General features: G+C 60.6%; 1 pseudogene; it reads right to left on the bottom strand.

The window, feature by feature from the left end:
- Nucleotides 1-22: 22 nt before the first annotated feature.
- The window catches only part of LOC119093009 (epidermal growth factor receptor-like), a 24,565-nt pseudogene continuing 4,711 nt past the window's right edge, over nt 23-19,876 (bottom strand).

The following is a 19,876-nucleotide window of genomic DNA, read 5'->3' as shown; positions in this document are numbered from 1 at the left end:
TTGTCAACATGAAACAGCGTTCAGCGTAAAAACATTTTATTTCGATAACATATGAAGGGCACGTTCGGGTGGGCCGGTACGGACCGACCCCGAGTATTGGTCCCGGTCTCTGACGGGCAGCCAGCGGCTGGCGCGAGCGTGCCGGCGTCCGCCAGCTGCCCGCGGCCGCCACCGAGGACGCTGCGGTCGCCACCGCCGCCGGTGGAGCCGCACGCCTAAAATAGCCCCCTCATCGGCCCGCTGCCGTCAGCGATATAAAATGTTCAAAAACGACGACGTACACAGACATGCGATAATGGTACGATGGCTTGCATGTGCCAGCGGTGTCTTCGGCGAGGGATGGCACGTGACAGTCTGAAACCTCTACTCGGCGACACGAAGACGTCAATTGTCATTTCGATGTCGGTGAACGCGTGGCAAACGAACCAAGACCATTGCGCCCTATCACAATTGATCGTCCTACCAAGGCATCGAGACACAGCGTACGTGGAAGGCACATTCGTCGAAATCTCTCAATAGCTCCATAAAAACAATGTCGTTGAATCATATTGCGGTGATAAATCTCGTAACTTTACAAACAGACGGATGTGGCGTCGCACCGCTCGCACCGCCAGCAATGACTTGGCACATGCCGGCCGGCAGCCGCCGGCGGCTGGGCGCGGCGGCGCGTCACACTGTCGTCTCGTTGCGGCGTGACGGGGCCGGCTTTATCCGGTCCAAGTCGTTGTAGTAGTCGTGCGGGGGCTGGTCGGCGGCGCGCGGCACGCCCGGCCGCCGCGGCGCCGCCCCCTGCACGGGCACGCCGACCGCGTTGGGCGACGAGGCACCGCCGCCCGAGAAAGTCCCGCTGGTCGGCGCGCTGCCACCACCCGTGTACGCCACGCTTGGCGGTGCGCTGAGAGCGCCGGGGTAGGCCGCGCCGGGCGCCGCGCCGCCCAGCGCGTACCCGCCGCCGGGCGCCGCCGGCGGCGGCGGCGCTGGATAGCCGACCGGCGGGCTGCCGCGGAAGCCGCCGAAGCTGGCGGGGCCGGAGCCGGAGCGACCGGCGGCGGCGGCGGGGGCAGCGGCGGTGGCAGGCCTCCGGCCGGTCACACCGCCGCCGCCGCCGCTTCCGTGCCGACCGCCCACACTTCGGCCACTCTGGCGGGACGAAAGGCTGGCTGGGTCGCCGCCGCCGCCGCCGCCGCCGCCGCCGGCCAGACAGCCGTGCAGGGCGGCTTGCTGCGCCATCATGTGGTACTCCGGGTTGTCCATGCTGAGCATGAACTGCGCGTCCGGCTGGCCTTCGGGCTGCTGCGAGCTGGGGCCGCTGTCTGTGAACGGGCAGGCGCAGGCTCAGCCGCCGGACCGCCGGACGCCAGACGGCCGAGCGAGCTGCACATGAGGTCAGCTACGCCGTCGCAGCGAACACGGCCGCTGTCACAGAGACAGCTCGAATGGGTGTCAACGCGACGGGCGAAGGCTTCCAGGGTAAACTGCTGAGGAGACGGACGCAGTTTGCCATCCTGCGCTTTCGCACGGAGCCAGCACCCTGCCCGGGAAAGACACGGCATCCGTATCCGTTCTCGACACAACGAGGAAGCGGGCAATCCGTCCGTCTAACCTCCATCAGGACCAGGACGACTCATAGTGACAGGGCACCACGCGCTCACCGGGCTGGCTGTCGCCGACCAGGTCCATGTAGGCCGCGGCGCCGGCGCCGCCCGGCTGCCCGTTGGAGGGCATGAGGTAGTCATCCTCGTCCAGCGGGAGGTGCAGCATCATGCCGCCAACGCTGGCCGGGTGGGCCGGTGGCGCACCGCCGGGGGGCGACTGCCAGCCGCCCGAGGCCGGCTCGAAGCAGTCGTCGTCGCCCATCTCGTCTGCGTGCAAGGGCGGAGGCGTTACACAGAAGGACAGGGAGGCGACAGCGAGACGGATGGTAGTGAGACATGATAAAGATGCCACGTGAGACAAAGACGGTGGGACATAATAGATGCGCACACACTCGAAACAGATGACAATGTCTGGGTCAGGCAAAGCTGCCGGCTTCGGAAGTGCAGTCACAGGAGACAGGCTGGCCGGGTGAGTTGGTGTTACCAAGTATTACCAGACTGCAGATCCGGGGGCGTAACCCTGATACGGCTCTAACACACACTCGTCGGACTCGACATCCACCGAGACTGCCCGCCAGACGTATCGGCAATCAGACCGCACACACACCAGCGCACCCTCGCGCCAGACGAAACCCATCACCGTCCGTGTCAGGAGCCAACCGTAGTGAGCCCGCCCCATCCCCCCTCCCCCCCCCCCCCCCCGCCTCCATCCAGCCACACGTCTCCAACGCATGCTCGCCGTGTGCGGCGGTCACCAGCCGCACGCCGCAAACACACTGGCCTCTCACCGAGCGAACGTAGCAGCGTGTCGCCGTGGTGCCGGCCCGAGGAGCCGGCCGAGCCGGCGCGCCGCTTGCCGGCTTCCTCGTGCGTGTGTCGGCGCTCGCGGGGCCCGCCGGCACGGCCGCGCAGCCCGAAGTAGTCGGAGCCGTCGTCGAGCGTCGCCTGCGAGGAGGCCGGGTACGGCGCCGACGGGAAGCCCCCCACCGAGCCCGGCGGGTTCAGGTACTCGCTGGCGTTGATCAGCTCGTCAGTTGGGCTGTCCAGCGCCGAGGCGGCCAACCGCCGGATCAGATCACGCTCGTCCTGCGGGGGTGGACGTGTCAGCGATTACACCCCGCACGATGAGATGGACTCGTCTAAACGCACCGGCCCGACATTGAAGAATATCATACCTGTGATTAACTTGCCAAAAAGCGACGGAAAAAGGCAGCTGTGTAAGCAATTTGCATTTGCCGTGATAGTCAGGAGCAGCTGAACTACTCGGCTACGACAGAACATCGCAGGTAACCGCGTAAAACACAACGCCAACATATGAAGCTGAGTTTTGAGAGCAGTCGACTGTTTGCGTGCCAGGCGTTGCCCCGCGTCCGGCCGCGGCTCCGCCGTCCACCCCAGCTGAGAGGCCCGCCGCCGCGCCGCCACGCTGGCCGGGTGGCGGCCCGTCAGCAATGAAAGGGACAGCAGCTCACCTGCTTTGAGTAGGACGGGAGCCGCATCAGCCTGTCGCCGTGGATGACCAGGTACCGCCCCGGGTCACGTGACATCTTGGCGAACTCGTCGGCAAGCTCCTTGAAGTTGGGACGCGAGTCAGCGTCCAACATCCAGCACTTGATCATGATCATGTAGACCTCGATGGAGCAGGAGGGTGGCTGCGGCAGGCGCTCGCCCTTCTCCAGCAGGTCGGGCACGTCCTTAGCCGGCACGTCCTCGTAGGGCCGGCCGCCGTACGTCAGCAGTTCCCACACGGTCACGCCTACCGGACGATACGCCGCGTCAGTGGGGCCGGTTACCGTCCAAGGTCAAGGACAGCGTCATCGCGCGGCAGTCACTGGTGTGACCGGCGAATCGTGCCATGTTTAAGAGAATGGGCCTGAAATCGGCAGTCACCTGTCGCGTCGTCATGTTTAGGACAAAGCCACCATAGCATCAGTAGTGGGGTACTTCAGACGTCGGTAGTCATCACATACAGTCACAACAGGTGCCAAGGGCTTTGAATGTAAAATTCTGTGTGTGCCCGGAAATGATGACGTTCCAAAACGCCCATTCGTGAAGATGACCGCGTCCGCGCTCCCGTCGGGCTCTTAACCGCACACTCCTGTCTGACTCTTAACTGCACGCTCCAGTCGGGCCTCTAACTGCACGCTCCAGTCGGGCTCTTAACTGCACGCTCTCGTGGGACCCTTAACTGCACGATCCTGTCGGGATCTTAACCGCACGCTCCTGTCGGGCTCTTAACCGCACGCTCTCGTCGGGCTCCAACTGCACGCTCCAGTCAGGTCTCTAGCCGGACGCTCCAGTCGGGCCCTAACCGGACGCTCCAGTCGAGCTCTAATCGGACGCTCTCGTCGGGCCCTAATCGGACGCTCCTGTCGGGCTCTTAATCGCACGCTCTCGTCGGGCCTCTAACCGCACGCTCCAGTCGGGCCCTAACCAAACGTTCCAGTCGGGCCCCTAACCGCACGTCGGGCTCCTAACCGCACGCTTCCGTCGGGCCCCTAACCCACGCTCCTGCCGGGCCCCTAACCGCACGCTACCGTCGGGCCCCTAACCGCACGCTCCCGTCGGGCCCCTAACCGCACGCTCCCGTCGGGCCCCTAACCGCACGCTCCCGTCGGGCCCCTAACCGCGGCGAGCTTCAGACCGACGCCACTCACCGAACGCCCATACGTCGCTCTTGTGGTTGAAGATGCGATGCTGGATGCACTCGAGCGCCAGCCACTTGATGGGCATCTTGCCGCCGGCCGCCTTATACTCCTCCTCGTTGATGTCGAGCAGCTTGGCCAGCCCGAAGTCGGTGATCTTGACCAGGCAGGGGGTCTGCACCAGCACGTTGCGCGCGGCCAGATCGCGGTGCACCAGCCGCCGCTCCTCCAAGTAAGCCATGCCGCGCGCGATCTGCGTGCACCAGTTCAGCAGCGGCTTGCTGCCGATTTTATCGCGGTTGTTGCGCACGTAGTCCACGAGACAGCCGAGTGGCATCAGCTGCGTCACCAGCATCATCTGCGACGTCATGCAGACAGCCAGCAGCGGCAGCAGGTTCGGGTGGTCCAGCGACGCCATGATGTACGCCTCCTCCAGGATCTCCTTATTAGTGTCGGCGCCCGTGTCCTCGCGCAGGACCTTGATCGCCACCGGGATCTTGACGTTGCCGTCCTCCGGGACCCAGACGCCGCGGTAGACTGTGCCGAACGCGCCGAAGCCGAGGATGCCGCCCTTGCGCAGCTCCGCCTCCTTGACGATGCGCAGCTGCGCCAGGTTCGGCTTGACGTTGGTTACCTTGAGCGGCTCGTTGAGGCCCTCCTTGTTCATCAGCATCGCCATCTTGAGCAACTCCTCCTTCTTGCGGTCGCTACGGCACTTGCAGACGATGCACACGATCACAACCAGTAGCACGAAAACGGTGACGAAGACGGAGACGATGACGATGGTGATGCTCTCCTCGGCGCTGTAGGCGGCCAGCGCGCTCGGCTCGTCCGAGCAGTACGGATCGTCCCCGTTCTCGAGAAAGATCTTGTGCGGGTGCGAGTCCGGACAGTGTGCCGTACAGTTGAAGGCCGATCCGTTCTCGGTGGCCGACGAGTCCTGCAATGAACGGGGCATACAGGCTAATGCGCTATCCGGGCATACAGGCTAATGCGCTGGCCAAGTTGTGCCACACACACACAGCGGTGCTGCTTGACAGCCGCCGTTACCTGCGCCTGGTAACGCCTGAGCCTGTCAGACAGTGTGCCCCCATTGACACGGTGGGACTAAAGCTGAGGCCAAAGCACCCACCACTGGAGCAGATCACAGCACTTTAAGCTCCGCAACTGCCAACTACGCACAACTCCAGGGTGTTCAGACGGGGGGGGGGGGGGGCAACTCGTACCGCCACTGAGGCTGCGGATCATTGCCACCAAGAACGCCATCTCGTTGAGGGTCACGTCATGCCGCGCTCGATGACGTGATCATGGTGGCGCGCCATGGTCCCTGGCGCGTGGCGGCTGCCCTCACCAGGTAGATCCGGTAGTTCCTGCAGGTCTTGCAGCGCTGGCCGGGGCCTGTGCAACCACGACACTCGGACGCGCACCGCACGCACTCGCTGGTCTGCTCGTTGGCGTAGAAGTCGTCGGGGCAAGCGTCCTCGCACTGCTCGCCGTTGCGGTAGTGCAGGCACTCTTGGCACACATTCACGTGGAAGCTGGCGGGCAGGAGCGGAGGCGTCAGGCGCTCCGAGGCGTCAGGCGTCAGGCGTCAGGCGTTAGGCGCCGGCAGGGGGACCACTGACCGCGGCAGCTTACTGACTGGCTGAGCGGTTCATCCGCTCCACGAGCGAGTGATCCCTGGTGACGTGTTTCAAGATGCCGTGCGCCCGCACCAACCAAAGTGCGTTCCATGATTGACCATACAAAGCGCACAAAAGGTTACGGAAAGGTTATGTATGAAGCTGGCAGTGTTAAGGAAGTGACATCTTTATATGTCGCCAAAAGACTGACAAACCGAGATGCTGAAAAATTCGAGCGAAGTGTTGCACTAAAACTGCAAGTAACCCCATGGGCACCGGACAGGAGGTCAGTGCTTACCCGAAGCCTGTACAGTTTTTGCACCGCTCGTGACACTTGCGACATATTCCTTTTCCAGCTAGGGCCTTGAGCGGCCCCTGCTTCTGAGGCCCGACAAACTCGAAGTAGTGACCGACCGGACAGGATTCATTGGCATTCAAACATCGTTCCTGGAAGCAAACAAACAACGTTATACAAATGAATAAACCAAAAGCAAGCACACATAATACAAACACACACAAGCAAGTAAGACATTGTCAGCGGGGATGTCCTGTGACCTTATCACCCCAGGGCTGACGCGCCGGGATTAATGACAGCTGTCACATGGTTGTCGCCGTCCCGCCAAGGACTTCTGCTGTCTTCTGCTGCACATGGCAGTTGACAAGCTCTTCTGCGCCGCTCCCATGATATAACCGGAGACTGATGACCGATTGACAGCAAGTGGCGACAATCAGCCGACCGCGCGGTTCGGAAAGCCTTCAGGATGCTTTCATGTTCAACACCGCAACGACTTTGGCAGGCTTTATACGTGCACCTCTTGGGATTCAAAAATAGCTTGTTAGGACAAATGCCTCCATCGGATAAGCTGATGCAACCCTTGCAGCCTTAGTAACTGCGGATCGCCGCCTTGCAGCTAATCTCCTTCCCAGCGAGTGTCAGCGTTCAGCTCACTCACGTCATCGACCCTCTGCTCTTCAACAGCCGCCGCTGTCCCCCTGACGCCCCCGGCTGGACGCACTATTACAAACCGAGATATGGTAGGAATATCACTCCACGTCCTATTCAGGTATCTACATGAAAAAACGCGTGAAGACGGAAGTTGTGAAAACGCTCGGTTGCCGACGACGAACGGTCCCAGTCTGGAGTAGTGAATATTGATCACAATAAGTGATTTAACCAGGGCTACAAACGGCTGTAGGATGACTTCGGGCCCCGCTGTGACCGGCCACTAGGCCAGCGCGGTGGGTGTGAAACACAGCACCGTACACACGCGCACTGGCCCGCAGTTGCAGTTGTGCCGTACAGTTGCATGGCCCCCGACCCGGGCGGTGTACAGTGAGCGTGAGCTGCTGTCCTGTACGAACGCCGGTACTCAGTGGTGAACGCGGCCCCCCGTCGCGTACAGGAGCGGTTTCCGCGCACCGTTGCGGCCTCGGCCGACGCAGCCCGGAGCCCACGAGCCGCGCACGTGAGCGTGGCCCGCTGCCGGCGGCAGGTCGGCCGGCGGGCCGGCTATCGGGCGCGATCGCGGCGGCCTGAGTGGCCCCGCCCGCCGGCCGGCCGCCCCGCCCAGCCCCGCCCGATGGGCGCCGATACCCGGCCGTAATGGATGGCTGAGCACAGCAGGACGCGCCGCGCGCCCGCATCACAGGCGAGCCCCCCGATGATCCAGTGGAAGCCGTGTGATCTGGTCTGGCGTCTGGGAAGCGGGCTGAGCCACTTGTCACTTTGTGTCGAATGCTGCCCAGTTTCTTGTCAAATTAGGTGATCGTTCATTGCGTGCTTCAGATCCTCGAGATGCTCTCTCCGAATCACAAAAGGCTGTGTGAACCGACGCATCTGACTCGTCACAGAGGACGACGCATGGAAAATTGGCCAAGTACTTAAAACATGTGTGTGTGGGAATGTGTTGCTACCAGATCCGTTGCGGGAACATTCCCCCCCCCCCCTCCTCTTCGAAAAAGCGCGCATCCGTGATCCTGGTCGGAGAATGCGCCATTTGATGCATTGAGGAACTCGTCCCCACCGCCCTTATCCCCCTCTCCCGCCCACTTATGGCGGAGTGGGAGCTCACCATTCCAGCCTTGCCAGTTATTGCATCAGCTTTAGCCTGAGCTGTCTGCGGTAAATATTTGTCCTTCCAACAAGTCACCCGGCTTTCCTTCAAGCACCAGTCTTCGGCCTTCCCGACATACTGTTGCGGTATGTGAACATATGGGTCTTGCATCCAGGATTGAAGCCAATCCGTCAGCATCCCAGCAAAATATACCCATCCTGTCGCCTTAGTCCAACAGACCATAAAAAACGATCGGTTCAGAAATACTGCGAACTGTGAAAGGCGGCGTCAGATCACACAGCCTCCGTCGTGATAGGTGAATGACAGCTTACAGCGACCGTCGCATAGTGTGCAAACCAAAGCCCTCGTCACCGCTTCAAGGTCAGCTCCACTGCCTGTCGTGAGCCAAACTGACCCTGAACTGCGCCGCCATGCTGTCGGCGCGCAACAGCATAACAGCTACTGGCACGGGCAAGCTCGCAACACCTCGGAAGACCACACAAGCTGAACTCCTGCAGCAGTTCCAACATTGTAAAGCGGCGCTGGCCGATCCTGAACAACACGGGGACGCAGGTGGCCGTACGACCTCCCACAAATTAAGGAAGAAGACGCGCCAGTCCCCGTTGACACAACAGAGCTAACAGATCGAGCTAACAGACCGTGAGATTCGCCACGGGACCACCAAAGAACACCGATGACAAAGAACACCGAGGAAGACTCGCTACCCGCTCCCCTTGACAACGTCACACTCGTCAGCTGGGCAAGCGGCCGGCGCAGTCGCTTCAATACCACGCTACCGCCTACGACATGGCCGAGCTCGCCACTGGGCGGTGTCACTCACCACGTGGCCGCGCGGGGGTCAGGATAGCCACCTGGCAGCTTCGACAGCCGCCCTCTCCGACCGTGTTCAGCGGGCCCGTGCAGCCTCCCTCGCAGTTCGCGTGGCAGGGGCTGCAGTCGCCGGACGCGTTGTACTTGGTGTCGGGGCACTGCGCCACGCAGAACGGTCCGTCCTTGACGTTGCTGCAGCGCTGGCAGTTGTCCGGGCCGGCGCCCTGGCACGGACCGTCGCACTCCTTGTGGCACAGGTCGCACGTGCTGTTGGACGACTGGTACATCCTGCGGCGCGGGCACCCCAGAGTGAGGGTCCGCCGGGCGGCAACGGACGCCCGATGAGCCAGCGAGAATGGGGCGCCGGTAGGTCAAACGGCGGCGGCGTGAGATGGTTGAGGAGAGCACGGTCAGAATCAGATAAGGGAAATGGTCTCCAGAGGGTACCCCGGATGTTGATATTTTTAAGAGACAAGGGCATCTAAACAGAGCTGTGTCGCCAAGGCGTCAGGGGTATATGGCAAGGGGCAGGGTCATTCTTACATTGTCCATTTGGTCCTGGCAGGGGGACGCCTCTCAACGCAGCGCGCGACACAGGAACAGACAGGCTACCAATTTTGAAGCGGCGCGCACTGGGACAAACAGCCAGACCTTCTCGCTGAACGCTGGCTAATGACACTTACCCTAAAGACTTGTCGCATGCCTGCACGCAGCGGGCGCCGACCTTAAACGCTCGACACTGGAGGCAGCTGCCAGGTCCGGGACCCCAGCATCCGTCGGAGGTGCACTGGTCGTCGCACACCATGCCGTCCCGAGCTGAAGACGAAAAGGTGCCGGTCAGACGTGAGCGCGCCGACTGGATGAGGCGGTCCGTGCTCATCCCAGCTCGAAGTGTCTTGGTGCGTGGATATGGGTATTTAGGTCTTGAACATCACAGCGCTCGACGCTATTCCTTTTCAGTGTCGCACATGCAACTCGTAAAAAGCCGAGTTGGGCAAAGGCAATGCCTAAACATACGGCTGTGAAAGATGTCACTTAGCCATCATAAGACGTGTGACAATTACACGCGCAACATACAATAATTTTCCGTAGCATGCTTTATATTCGACTGTGCCGTGCGTCAGGCTCAGCTCCTTAGTACCGCGCATTGCACGCTTACCGCAGTCAGAGGCGTTCCTGTTTGTTTCGAGCACCACGCCGTAGGAGGTCTTCTGGTGAGACTTCTGGCCACTGGAGATAAATGACTGCCAGTTGATGCCGTCTGCGAAGCAGAGCCGTTCGTTCTCCGCTATGAACACACCACCGGAGCGGATCTTCTTCAGGGCGGCCAGCTTCAGCGACTCGAGCGACGTTTTGACCACGTACAGCGCAAAATACTCGTGCAGGAAGCGGCCGCCGATCACCTCGAGCCGGCGCAGGAAGCCCAGGTCGCGGAAGTCGACGTGGGAGCCGTCGATGTAGATAAAGCCCGTGATCTCGCGCACCGTGCTGAACACCTGCAGGCGGCGAGGGTGCAGCTTACTGTAGTGCGGCCCGAACGAGTAATTCTCGTAGATCTCCTGGTAGCCGTCGAACGAGTGCTGCAGCACCTTCAGCGAGCCTTGCAGGATGGTGCAGTTCTTGAAGCGGGTCGATGTTGCCGGCGTGGATGATCTCGTTCTTCCCCACCTCGCATGTCTTGGGACAGGGTCCGTTACAGGGCATACACTCGCCCGAGACAGCCTTCTTGTTAGGGCGGACAAGCACGCACGCACGCGCTGCTGTCCTTGAGCAGGTGTTCGGGACACTCGCGCACGCACGTGGCACCGTAGGCATACTTGCCGTTCGGGTTCGTCTCCCACGAGTACGTGATGGAGTTGTACCGGTTCATGGACGGACACTCCTGCTTGCAGACGCCGTTATCGTAGAAGTTGCGACAGGCGAGGCAGTCGGACTGTGTGGGGCCGTCGCAGCCGCCGGCGCAGAACAGGTGGCAGCACTGGCGCGGCTCCGGACCGAAGCAGCGGCCGCCGTGGCACTGAGGCGAGCAGTTGATCTTGCTGAGCCGCTGACAGTTATCGGCGCCGGGCCCCCAGCAGCCGCCCTCGGGTGGGCACGACTCGTGGCACTTTGAGCAGTTGCGCTCCGGCACGGTGAAGTTGTACACGTACACGAAGTCGGTGCCCGGCCCGGTCAGGATCTCGTCCCAGTTGATCGACTTGATGTGGCACAGGTTGTAGTTGTTGAACATTCCAGCGCTCCCTGCCAGGATGTCTGCCGGCAGGAGCGCGAGCGGCGTCAATACTGGTGAGCGGCTGAGCTGGCGCCACCAGCTCACTGGCACGCGTTTGTGACTGCAGGGCTTACGAAAAGGCACCCTGCAAGCATGTGCTACCCGGTTGAATGCCTCCGGGTCAGCCCAATGATCATGTCGGATGCAGCGCCGTCAAGAGCCCCTGTCGTCACGGCAAGAAGAGAGCCCGGCCCACACAAACCGCACGCTTCTGTTGAACGGTGATCACCTGTTGAATGTGGCAAACAGGAATAACGGCCGCCGACATACACGAACTAAAAATTTGGCGTCACGACACAGGATTAGGCCATGTCCGCCCCGGGTTGTCCCCCAGGTCGCACCCTCATCTGCCCCGCAATTCTGTTTGATGACCGCCAGGTGACCTTGGCAGCTGGCGCGGCGTCAGCCCCGCCGTGAGCCGATAAGAGAGCGTTTTGTCCGTTTTATCAGCGGGACGTCGGATGATCGGGACCGGGTCAGGCCGGGTGGCAGGACCTTCGGCCGACACGAATACGGCGACGTGGCGCTCTCACCTCGGAGCGCCGGCATCTCTATGTTCATCATCTTCGACATGGTGATCATCAGGGAGAACTGCTCATCGCGGACGTTCAGCCTGAAGAGCGTGCGGCCGCGGATGATCTGCAGCGAGGGCAGCACCAGCCGCTGCACGTCCACGTACGCGATCAGCACGTACCCGGTCACCTGGAGGACGTGCGGCAGCCGTCAGAGGTCACGCATGCGCCCTGCCAACTGGCAAACACAGCACGCGCTAGAGGTCACTAGCAGACACCGTCACCCAGCAAACACAGCACGCGTTAGAGGCCACTAACAGACACCGTCCCCCGGCAAACACAGCGCGCGTTAGAGGCCAGTAACAGATACCGCCACCCGGCAAACACGCCTCACACGCGTGAGGGCAGCCAACAACGCACGTCGGAGGTCAGTCACGCATTCTCGTCACCCGCAAACTAAAGGTACGCGCCTCAAGGTGTCCGGCGGTGTGGTCCTGCGGAAATCCAAAAGTCACGTGTACTCCATCCTTAGCGGGCGGTCTACGACGAGCTATCGAACACCGCTGCAGCCATCTCGAGTTCGCTGAGCGGGTCAGCTGAGGCTTGGTGTTTACCAAACGATAGGTCAGCCACCATAGGCGAAATTGAACAAGATGGTCAACCAGCAGATATCGCAATGCAAACATGATGAGATGCTCCGGACATACGCCTTGACCTCATGCAACCCATCATCATGGCTGTTGTCACGATAGCAAGATAGCACCTCGAAGGCTGAGGAAACCGCCAACATGGTCTCGACTTCATAGATAAATTAGAACATAATTTTCATGGCAAATGCAATACTGCTGTAATGGTTCCAGACTTTCAATGGTCAGGCAAATTACAGATTTAGTCTTAAAGTAGTTCGATAACGCTTATGCAAAATGGCGTAGCGAAAAATACGAGGAAAAAACGGCAGGCACGTGCGGGTCTCTTGACATGAAGTCACGCAATTACTTATCATCACTCGGACCGGACCCATGACCATAGAGTGCCACCGTAACTGGCTTGCTCAGATTAAACCGAATGCATTCTGTCACGCGCTGTACCCCAGACATAGGCCATGCGTGGGAAATACAGCTTACACGAACTGCATTTTGTCAAGCACTGTCCCCCTTGACCTAGGCCATGCGTGGGAAATACAGCTTACATTAAGTGTATTCCGTCAAGCACTGTCTCCCTACACAAATGTCATGCGTAAGAAATATAGCTTACGTGAACTGCATTCTGTCAAACACTGTCTTCCTAGACATAGGCCATGCATGGGAAATACAGCTTACATGAACAGTAGGGGCTCAAACATTTTGGAATGAAAATAATGTCAAAGATTGGAATGGTTGTCGTGAATGACATGGATACAAAGCTTTCATGAACAGTAAGTAGTCGCATATTTTATTTTCTCAGCACCCTTTCACTGTCCCTCTGTCGACACCGCTCCACGTGACCAGCACGCAACAGCCATCTCGTGCTACAAGTTTGTATTGACCGTACTCATTGGGGAGCATCCGCTGGGGTGTTTTGCACAGCCGCCGCGGGACGAAGAGACGGCGGCCGCCGTGTGGGGCTCCCCACGGCCGTCACCCCCCCCCCTCCCCCCCCCTCCCGGGTCACGGGCTGCCCCGGCTGGTCCTGGACACGCTCCAGCCGACCGAGTCAACACTCCAGACATGCTGAGTCAAAAGGCGGCTATACAAATCCCGGTATGCCAACAGGACACTCTCGGCCGTACATACGGGAGCGGCTGACTGTGCCTCCACATCCCGACGGAGGTATAGTCCCGACACAGACGTGGCCGCGCGCGCGTGGTCAATACATAGCCACATGACGTGCCGCGGAAAGCTCACCGGCATTGCATGTTGTTGTGGTAGTTGGTGTAAGGCACGCGCGTAGCGACAATTTTCGTTACATGTGGGGGCCACATTTCAAATTTGTTCCAATTTCTACGAGTTTGGGCCGAATTTCTGCGAAATAGCCCGGCATTTAGCGTAAACCGATTGGCTCAGGGTGAGGGGGTATGGCCCCGGGACCCCCCCCCCCTTGGCGACGTCCCTGATGAAAAGCAACCAAGCCTGCCTCCCTCGAATGCTCCAAAGTGGAGACATCCATCTTGCACCGAAGTGCTCCTAAAACTACGCGTAACCCGGTGAATACAATTCAGCAGCGCTGGCATAATACTCCGTCCAGCATCGCTGGCATCAAATTCCGTCTAGCAGAGAGCACCTGAAATGACCTGCTATGAGACACAGCAGCTGCCGTGTCCGCCAATCAGCGGCAGCGCTGCGTCATCGCGGCCCCCGACAGAGCCCGCACCTTCGCCAGTGGTTGGCCGGCAAGACGCGGCGGCGCCGGTGGCTGCGGCGGCCTACGGCGGCCGTGGCTCTCGGGCCGCGACACGGCCGTTCGGCGCACCTGCCGCTCGCCACCGGCCGATTTAGTGGCCACGTGTCCCGCAGCTCGGTCCTGGTCCGGCACTCAGAGACTCGCGCATCGCTCTCGCTGCGGACAGGCGGAGATGGCTGCTGACGGCATCGCTGATCACGGCACCCAGCCAATGGCTGCTGACAGCATCGCTGATCACGGCGCCCGGCCAATGGCTGCTGGCGGCATCGCTGATCACGGCGCCCAGCCAGCCAGGCGTTGAAAATCCCGTATGCCGTCGGCGGTTATCAGCGTTTGATCGCGGCGTGCTCAGGCGGCCGGTGACTGTTTGCGAGGGTGACGCTGCTCGCCCCGGCTCTCGTCCGCCTTCGCTGGCCCTGGTTGAATTTGCATTTTTGTTCTTGCAGCATTAGCCATGCAATTGGTAATCGCCGAAATGCATGGCGAGCCATGCGGCTGGTGTAATGCATGCGTCGAGTCGTGGTGTCTGAGGGCCGAGGCATATGAGTCACGCCCTGCTCGGAATTCCTCTCGTGTGATATAGCTCCACCACGTGGCTGACATCACTACATCAGTTCCTAACTCATGTTAATATAGCATAAGCCTGTTTGGGCGGGTTCAGGTTCACTGCAGCCGTCACTAGCACCTTTTGATCGAAGCGCAGTGCAGTTTCCTCGGACGTAGATCATTTCATCTGCCTCAGATGGGCAGTTCTCGCTCCAGTCAGCACCGACAGCCGCCGTCCGCTCGGCGCGGACTGACATCCCCACGCCAACACCGACAGCTGTCATCACGTCCGCAACAGCAGCTACCGCCAACTCAGCGGCCGCAGCTGCACCGGCTGAGGGCCTCGACAGCTGTCAGCGCCTCACCCCTCACCGTCGCTCCGACCGGCCGGGCCCGCTCGCCGTCCGACAGATGGCGTCTGCCTGGTCATCCTAGTGAGGACGGCCCGACAGACCTCTGCCGGGCGCGTCTTGGCGCGAGGCGGCCGCGCGGCAGTCGGGCCCATCGGCCGCACCGGCACACTGCGCCGCGCAGCTCCGCGCGACGGCAGCGGCGCAGCCCACCGGCCTCGGGCGGTAACGCGCAGAGGGAGGGCAGACGGCCAGAGTCGGCGTGAGGCGGCCGTCGGAGGCGCGGACGCGGCGCCGTGCAGCGAGCAGTCGAGGAAAGCCGCGACACCACAGGACGGCGGCTTCCGGCAAAACGCGCCGGCTCGCAATGGGGCAAACACTGCCGCACGGGAAGCCTGCTCCGCAGTATGACAGTGGACCACACAGAGCGAAAAAGAGGCCGAAGACGGACGGAGAGGCGCTAAAGGGACAGAGCCCTCGCCCCAGAAGGTCGCCGGACCACACGGTGGAGCCGAGCAGCACAGATAGCCAGCGCAGAGCGCTAAGGAACGCTTGGCGTGGCCGCCTCCGCCGCCGCCGGCGTTGGACGCGCCCCGGCCCACATTACACGCCGCTATCGCGGAGCCATCTGGTTCATAAGAATTTAATTTGCTACGCAATCAGCGGCCGCCCGTTTGCAACGGCCGCCCGTGACGTCAGCCGTGACGTCACGGGCGAAGTCGAGGGCGGGAGTGAGTGGGCGAGGGAGAGAGCGAGTGGCGGCCGCCGCCACCGGACATGGTACGGCCGGAGCCGGCCGGCGCCGGCGCCACCGCTGCGTCCCGACCGCGGCCGGGGCTGCAGTAATTGCACGCCAGGCCGGTGGCCGACGTGACGCCGCTTCTGTGGCCGTGTAATCCGGCCGAATGCACGGACCGGCGCCGGCCGGCCCGGCCGGTCCAGAACAAAGCGGCCGGCCGGGCCAGCCTGGCGCCGTGCAGCGGACGTCACGGTGCTGCCGAGGACTTGGGGAGCTGCTGACATGTTCCCCCACTGCTGAGGGCGACACTGTTGAGATGGCTCCACAGTGCTGTACTGAGGACCTCGCCGCTCAACGGAAAGCATCACTCCTCTGACCACTGCAGTCTAACCCGCGTCGCCAGTTGACTGCCGTCACCACAGAACCGCTGACGTCACCACCCAGCTGCTGAGTTCTAACTTAACTGGTGGCATGGCCGACCTTACTGTCGGCGTCATCGACCAACGACAGACAAGAGCCTAACCGGAGACCTCGTCCAGCTGCGCTGGTTCAGTGCAGTTGCGGTGCTGACATCAGTTCCGTCCCGCGTGCACATAACGAAAACAGACTCACCCTCTTTTCCTCCGGTGAGCCAGGACATAAATACGGTGCAAAAGCCTCTCACGACTTTCCAAACTGCGCTGCACTGTCTCCTAATCAAAGATGTTTTACAGCGGAACACAGCGCCCACTCGCGCGTCTCTTCCGAATTCTTGGAATGAGCATCATGGCATTAGTTAAGCTGAGAACCGGACTCGGGACCAGAAAACCCTACACATGCTGTGAGGGGCAGCACTCCGCGGCAGCTCTCGTGACAGCCAGCTGAGGGCCGGCATTCCGACCTCCCCCTCCCCCTCCCCCCTCCCAACGGCCTACACGGGGCGGCGCTCCTAAAGCGGCCCCCACTTTATCCACCGGAGACGGACTGGCAATCAGCACCCCTCACCGCCCCGCGAGAACCAGCAGAGGCAACGCCCGCCGTCGCTCCGCACCGCTCAGCTGGCTGTCTCGGCTGACCACCCGCGGCGACGCGGCGGCGACGTACAAGTCGCGGTCACGTGACCCGGTCGCCAGCTGGCGGCGGTGCGGGCGCGAACGGCGTGCAAGGTCAGGCGCGCGCTCGGCCGCCGTGCAGCCGCGCGCCGCGTCCGCGCGGCCGGCACGCATCTGTCGCCGCGGCGCCAACGGACGCCGTTCGAAAGCGTCCCCCCGGCGGGGCGCGCCGGCCGAGCAGCAGCGCTTGTGGGCACGCGATGTGACACGCAGAGCGGAGACTGGTCGCCGTCTCAGGGCTGGCCATTTCGAGTTTGAACAGGCTCAGTAGATGCGTTGGTGAGGGCACAAGGAAGGCCAAACGTCTGGTCCTATTTGAAACGCCAGAAAGTCTCCTGGACAACGCACACAGGGGGAGCATCAAATGGATGGAGGTTCACCGCGGTAATATTTTGAGACGCCGACTGTCCTCGTCAGTGACATTTCTTCCACCGCGCTAGGATTTAGGATCTGCTTTCGCGCGGCCTCGCGTTTGACCGTGTCTTCCACTTGACGCATTAACGGGTACTTCTGTCTGCTGCAATCTGAATCACTGGCGTGACAAACCACCCCGACTCTCAGCCGCGGGCGCGACCTGACCCGCCCGGCCAGGCAGCCTCGAGCACCGCCTGCACTGACCTCTCGAATGTACTGCAGGAAGCTGAGGTCCAGTCCGTTGTCCTGCAGCCAGGTCAGCTCCAGGTTGCCGTCCACATAAGTGCAGTTGGTGTAGCGGTCGCGCAGGTTCTCGTAGTGGGTAGTGCGGTTACCCGGCACGGACATGCGCCCGCTCGTACCGATACAGACTGGAAAGAGGGTACCGAGTGTCAGGCGAGTCTTTCCGCCGATCCGGAGGGCACTGAGCGTCAGGCGAGTTTCTCCGCCGATCCGGAGGCAGAGTCCACTGCGGGCATGAGCTGTGTCGGCAGTCGGTGAAGCCGACGAAGAACAGCTTGCCCACACGACACGCCGTTCAGTGCGTTCCAAACAGACTGGAAGAACAGCACAGACGTTGTCAGATGCGTCCGCCTGTTTGCCCCGTACAGAGCCTAGAACAAAGGCACGAGTGACGACGGACGGGCCAGAGAACATAGGCGACGGACCATTTCCCGTCGTGCCAGAGAACATGGGCACACGGGTCGTGTCGGGTCCGCGGCGCCCGAGTCGGGGGGCGGGGGCGGGACGGGGCGGAGGCGGACCGACCAGATCCCGACCTGCCCGGCAGCGGCAGCGTTCAGCGGTGACGAGACGGGAGCGCCGCGTCGGTGCGACGATCGCGACTAATGCGCCAGACGCGGCACGGTGGCGGCGGCCGCGGCGCAGCGGCGGCCAGGTGGCCACGGCCGCGCCGCCGGCCATGTTAATCGGCGCGCCAGGACGGCCGATCCGTCACGTGGTGCCGTCGGGCGGCGTCCCGGCCAGCGCCCAGGGCGGGCACGGCGCGGCAGAGGCCAGGCTTCCACTCCGAGGGCCCAGCGCCGCTGAGAGGAGCCGCTCGAGATGACAGCGCGCGGGCGTTCTGTCACGCTCGAGCTCAAGGACTGCAGCTGAGAAGTGGTGTGCACAGCTTAGAAGTGGTGTGCAAAGTGCCAGTGGTGGTGGAGGGAGATCAGTGCATGGGCACGCAATTATGACTATGCGTTTAGGCCAAAAATTGGATTCGATTTACGATACTTTTACCACTTTAACGAAAGACCTGAATCATATACATGCATACGTATGTGGTTAACTTCTACTCTTCAGCAAATGAACTGTACACCGTAGAAGTAAAGCTCATTGGCCGAAGCTTTTACCGCTCAGAGCTGTGATCTGTCATATCAGTTAGCCAGTCCTATCAGTCAGCCACTTCCTAGCAGTCCCTACGCGCTGCGCCTAGACCTGGTGATGACGAAACTGAGCTCGTCAGGCGAGCCTGAGTAATTCAAATATGCGTATAAACAGAAGCACATCCTTTTACATGCGTCATTACAAACAAGATTAGACCCATAATTGCAGTGAGCTCTTCAACACGCTGGTTTCATGGCTCCAGAAGTCACTGAAGTTCAGTCGCTTGGACCATCGTTTTCGTCTGGTGTATTAGTTGTTTGGGATTTTGTCCTCATCTGGTGTATTAGTTGTTTGGGCTTTTGTCCTCGTCTGGTGCGTCAGTTGCCTAAGCTAATGTTCTCGCCTGATGCGCTAGTATGCACGCCATGTTTTCGCAAGTTAACTATGTTGGTCTCGTCAGCTGTTATTGAGTCCTAGGAAGGAATGGATGGCGCTTTGCCTTCAGCCATGCATGCGTCACACCCCGAACTGACTCCTTTATGTTGCTGTGATTCGAACCGGGGTCTTTCAGTCACGAATCCAATGCTCCACCACCGAGCCAACTGGCAAGGGCACGCTGAGTGGTGGAGCGCTGGATTCGTATTCGGAAGATACATGTTGAAATCCCAGCAATTCCATGGATGCAACGCTTATAAGTTCGGCTTAAGGGCACGCACGGCCGAAAGCTCAACACCATTTAGTCTGGGACTCATCTATATCTCACGACAACCGGAAAAATTGGCTGACCGAAATGCCCTGCGCATGCCGACACATGACGCGAGGATGATGGTCCGAATACTTATTCCATTTAGGATACTAATGCCTCAACTCAAATTTCCGTAAAACTACCAAGACCAAGACCAAGAAGTTCGCTTGCACATTTCCGACAAGATCGTGTAAAGCGACTGGGCTTGAAAACGGAAAGAGAACTCATGATAGTGTCGTACGTAATCATGTGCGCCGCCGATAGCTATGGCCTCGACAAACAAGGCCTGGAATTCGAGTGCAACACGTTATAACTGGTCATACCACAAAGTACCGAAGACTCTATGTTGAGGCATCAAGAGCTACCAAGCCAGATTCCTTGAAAATACAGCACCTATTCAGGGGTGTGAAAATGAACGATGCTACTAGGATAATGTTGTCCTACTATGTATTCTACAGAAGTGCCTATAATCTCATCGTGTATCATATTTTCGCCGCCAAAAAGCATGAGTGATTACCTAGCTCCACCGTGCGGAGTGTACAAGACACAGACCATCTGCCGTCATGCTATGCGGTTCTCGGTGTAATCCAAGTGGTTAAAGGCTTTTTGTCCGGCAAATATGTGCGACTTCTTCGTCGGACACACATACCAGTGTTTTTGTCGACATTTCACCGGACGGCGGGAGGCTCCGCCAGCTCTCTCTCCCCCGCTGTTCCGAGCGACCACCGCGGACGGCGAGGTGCGCCCAG

The sequence above is a fragment of the Pollicipes pollicipes genome, unplaced genomic scaffold (assembly GCF_011947565.3).
Source record: "Pollicipes pollicipes isolate AB1234 unplaced genomic scaffold, Ppol_2.1 Scaffold_3805;HRSCAF=4461_pilon_pilon_pilon, whole genome shotgun sequence".
NCBI lineage: Eukaryota > Metazoa > Arthropoda > Thecostraca > Pollicipedomorpha > Pollicipedidae > Pollicipes > Pollicipes pollicipes.
Note: the sequence above shows the minus strand (reverse complement) of the source record. Positions and strands in the feature narration are given on the sequence as shown.